The sequence below is a fragment of the Salvelinus fontinalis genome, chromosome 34 (genome assembly GCF_029448725.1).
Source record: "Salvelinus fontinalis isolate EN_2023a chromosome 34, ASM2944872v1, whole genome shotgun sequence".
NCBI classification, from domain to species: Eukaryota; Metazoa; Chordata; class Actinopteri; order Salmoniformes; family Salmonidae; genus Salvelinus; species Salvelinus fontinalis.
Window position 1 is genome coordinate 14,522,424 of NC_074698.1, and position 4,783 is coordinate 14,527,206.

A 4,783-nucleotide genomic window follows, 5' to 3' on the forward strand; every position below is an offset into this window, starting at 1 on the left:
TGGCCGCTGGGTGGGGGATCTAGAGAGGGTAACCAAAGAGTAGCCATAAGACAAACCAGCATAATTTGGGTAATCACTCTCCTCACTTCTCATTCTGTAATATCACTGATTTTGAAATATGATCTCAGTATGTCCATCAGACTTCTCTGGTCCCCTTAGCCCCTGTTCCCTGGCCTGTGTAAACCCTCACCCAAACACATTAACCAGCACCCAGCCTTTCACTGCTGCTGGAGAAGGCCATTCCTTCCTCTAAGCATGGAGGCCTTGCTGGGATGCCGATGCCTGCCTGCCTGCCCCCCCCCCCCCCCCCCCCCACCACCACCACCACCACCATCCACTCCTCCCAGGAACCGTAGTGATTGAGGCAGTGTTCTACGGTTGCTAGGAAATGTGGAGAGTGTGGCAGTCGGCCTCAGCGAGAGAGGGAACCTGCCATGAGGATGTTGTGTGGGCCTTTAGGAGAGGATGCACCCTGCTGGATACACAGAGTCACTCTCTCTATTAGTCATAATGCAGTTATCTCTGTTATTCTGCTCTGATAAAGGACATCTCCTTAGCGTAAAGCATTTAAGATGCTAAGAATTCTCTATTAAATGATAGATATTTGCAGTGAAATTAGACTGTCTAGGATGTATTTTTAGACTGCCAACGGACTCGCTCTTGTTTGCTGTCTTCATTACTGTAAAGTGCCTCCTCTCTTTTGTCAAGGACAGGAGGAGAGGAAAGATGGAGGGATGAATGCAGCCAAATCTACTCAAGATGCTGTGCTAGACTTGTTTTCCATAGAAAGGTATCAGATCAACCCGTTCTATTGATTCAATGTCTATTATAATTGCACCAATTGTAATATTGTAGGACACAGACATTACACCAGTAAAGAGCAAACACCAGTAAACTGTAGATATATGTAGAACTGTAGATGCATGGCATACAAGCACACACTTCAAAGGCCTTGTTGGATTAATATTAAAAAGGGTTAATACTTGCAAATTCCTCATATTTTGCATGCCGCTGTGACGCTCTAATGTTTGTTGATTAGCATGTTGTATTTTTATGGTATAACTCTGACTCCATGTGGTCATCATAGAAATTGCACATTGCATGCCATGCATGCGGTGCACTGGTAGTTGGTTGCCATATCAATTGGATGTCATCAGACAAGATGTAAGGTGGTGTCTTACATGTCTCTTCTGATGCCTTCCTTTAAACTACTTCATTTGTGAAGATAAACATCTGGAGACTTAATTGGGGAGGATGGGCACGTGGTAATGGCCCGGAGCGGAATAAGTGGAAAGGTATCAACAACATCAAACACATGGTTTCCATGGTTTCCATGTGTTTGGTACCATTCCATTTGCTCCGTTCCATTATTATGAGCCGTCCTCCCCTCAGCAGCCTCCACTGCTGTGAACTACACCCACCTGCCTACAGCATTTCTATAAAGAGAGATCATTCTACTGGACAGTGACAAGACTTTGACCAGACTACAATATCCTTACAGATAAAGTATAAAAAGCAGAAGTCATTGGTGAAAAGTTTCGGGAGCCCTGCAGGTATAAATAAATCCCTGTGCGGTACCTTCATGAAGACTCTATGCTGAAACACATAGCTGTTTTTATATGCTATATGCCCAGTATATTAAGGCCTTTTGTAACTTTAACATTTGCCTGAGTGCCTGGACCTTTCACTCTTTGGTTGGATTTGAGTTTTCTGGTTTTCTGATCAAAAGTAAGTAGCGCTTTATAGTTGATGATGTGATTCTAGAAATAGTATACACTTGAATACATTGGGAAATGTGATGGTTAAAAGAGGTCTATTGAAATGTGTAGGCTACAGTATAAAGAAAGACATCCAGTACAGGTACTTAGCCAGTGTTCCTCCCTGCGTGACTTCAGGGTTTAGAACTGTGCTCCAACTGGGTTGTTAATTGCTCATTCAGTGATTTGATTGACATCCTGAACACTTGCTTTTCATATATTAGACCTTTTCGACAAACCCACCTCAGGTCGGTTGAGTGCATGCCTTGAGTCTTTGCTGTTACTGGAGCAATTCAAGTGTTCCTACACAGGTACAGCTGCAACTTAATGTATTAAAGGGCTATCGTCATTTTTCTTGAGATTATGCATATTGTTGACCCTCCTCACTTTGATAATCTGACGATTAGCTAAATCTACAGACTATGTTTAGATCACTGTTCTGTTGAGAGGGACAATCTGCAGTTGCTACATACATTGTTTTTACTTATAAATCAATGATATGTACCCATTGATTCTTGACAAACATAATTTAGAAATGCCTCACGACCTTAATTCAACTGTCGTGCCCCATCAAAACCCGCAATATAAACGTGTTTTAATCCAATGTTTGTAAACAATGTAATTATAAATAAACACTGTATAGCCTCAAAACATGGTTAAAACTAAAATGTTGATATCATGGATGGTCAGTCCTTGCATCCATAGCTCTGTCTATGAATTTGAGAGTGGTTCAATTTCTCCAGCCCCATCCCTCAGCTTTTTACAGATAAAATGTTGGGGATTTAATTTTGTTATTGTTTCATTTGCAGATTGCCCCTTTAAGGTGGATTTTGAGTTCCTTCTCCAAGCAACATTGTCAGCTTTGTGCTCCCTAAGGTATATGACATATCAGGTAAGGGTTAATTCACTGAAGAGGTAGATCATTAAAACATGCATTCAAACTGTAGATTCTAAATTTAAATTCTAATTATTTTATGACCTCGCCTGGTATAACGTCCCTATAAAAATAATATATTTCTTTATAGATAATGGAATACTTTATTGACAACAATATATTAACATTTTTGCCATGGCCTAGGCAGAGAACTCCTGTATATTTGTAAATATTTTATTGATTTTATGTGTTTTTATCAACTTTTTATTTTGTTAACTTATCGATTCAACATTGTCATAAGACCGGCAATTCAGTTAGTTTTGTCAAGATAACCCAAAGGCTAGATAGCTAGCTTGCTAGCCTCTGGGTTATCTTGACAAAACTAACTGACTTGCCGGTCTTATGACAATGTTTAGCCTTTCTTTTGTATTACTGGAGATGGCACAAGCTTGGACATCACACAGAGGCATGTAGTTTTGAGTGGATCTCTCACTCCAAGGTGCACTATCCCAATAATTGATGTGTAGTGAGCCTCTGCCCCCCCATCCCCCACCCCACCTTGCTGGATGTGACCATTGATTTCCCCCTACTCAAGCCTGCTTCAGGGTATCAGAGGAGCTGAGAACAGCATCGTGGAGGAGAGTTCTAAGGGAGACTGACTTGGAGACGGGTGTACTGTAGACTTGACCTATGTGCAGCCCACCGAAGTTGGATGTTACCTGGACGTGCCAGCCTCTGACTGTTGAAGACATGTACTTTTTTGTTTTTAAGCGTCTTTGAGATTATCTTTATAAGGAAAAGTGCTATATAAAATAAATAGATATACTGTATATATATATATATATCAGCAATGGATTGATAATCATTTGTTTTAGAGTCAGCAATGTTACAGAGAATGGACAAAGACAGCACAGTCGAACAGGGACACAACAGTAACATTGCCTGTGATACATTATCTTACATTCACTTATATCAGTGCCTATGTTTCCTGTATCTATATTGGATGGATATCTGTCCTTGTTGATGGCGCTCTTTTCACCTCTAAATTCTTTCAGTGTGACTAAGCATAGAACATGTTTGAGTACTACGCTGCTTCTATGCATGTCAGGACTACTGCTACTGTATTTGTGAGTGTATGCATGTTCATACTGTGTATGTAGGTATGTATAGGCCTACATTTACTAGTAAGTGTGTGCACATGTGTAACCGGCATAGACACATTTTCCACAGTTAGGATTCTGTGATGCAGTTGCTATGGTAACCATGATAGAAATAGACGGGTATCTGCATGGGAACAAAATAATTGAACAGTGTTGTTTAGAAATAGAGACAGAAAATAAAAGATCGGTGAATGAGTGTGTGTACACTGCAGTACATTAAAAGTGCAGCAGCGTGGATGGGGGCCATAGGCCAAGCCATTATGACTAGGAGAGAGTGAGTGTGTCTGCACTGCATTCACTGCCTGTGCTTGAGAGGAGATAAGCACTCAGTGACAACACAAATTAAATAGGGAAACGATATTGTTTAGAACATCTGTTATTGTACATGATAACATGGTTTCCTAATCACAATGTGATAAATCTAATCAGGTAGGCTATTCGATAGCCTGGGCTTTAATTTCTTTAATTTCAGTGCATGGTATTCCTTGCAGTAGGGTAATTTAATGAGACATTTCATAAGTCAGGAGTCAGTTGAGAAGGGCTCTATGTTATGTGTTGGGTGTCAGTGTGCTGTAGCTAAGGTAGGCTGCAGTTACTGAATGTCAGGCGTTATCCCTAAACATCAGAGATTTTAAAGACCAGGCAAATAACCACATCAACCAGTATGCTGTCTGTATCTTTATTAAACCCATTTTCTTAACACCGTTCAACCACTGTCACGTCTCTTTATGGGTCCCTTTGTAATGAATTCAGTAATCATGCACTTGGATGAAATAAGAACAAAGAGACTGATTGAAAGAATCAATCCCAGAGCAAAGATGGCAAAATGCAGTGATTTAAAACAGTCATCTTTTGCGCTCAGTATATATATATATATATATATATATATATATATATATATATATATATATATATATATATATATATATAAATACAAAAATCATTAAGTAGAAAAGATTGGGAAAGCAGGGGAGATGGAGGGCTGTGATGGG

The 4,783-nt window shown here is 40.0% G+C and overlaps 1 long non-coding RNA gene across 1 annotated transcript; it reads left to right on the forward strand.

Moving 5' to 3' along the window:
- The first annotated feature begins 390 nt into the window (after positions 1 to 390).
- Positions 391 to 4,501, forward strand: LOC129832746 (uncharacterized). Its single transcript, XR_008756003.1, has 3 exons — positions 391 to 790; positions 2,567 to 2,649; positions 3,227 to 4,501. It is a non-coding gene; the product is annotated as an uncharacterized LOC129832746 (long non-coding RNA).
- The last annotated feature ends 282 nt before the right edge of the window (positions 4,502 to 4,783 follow it).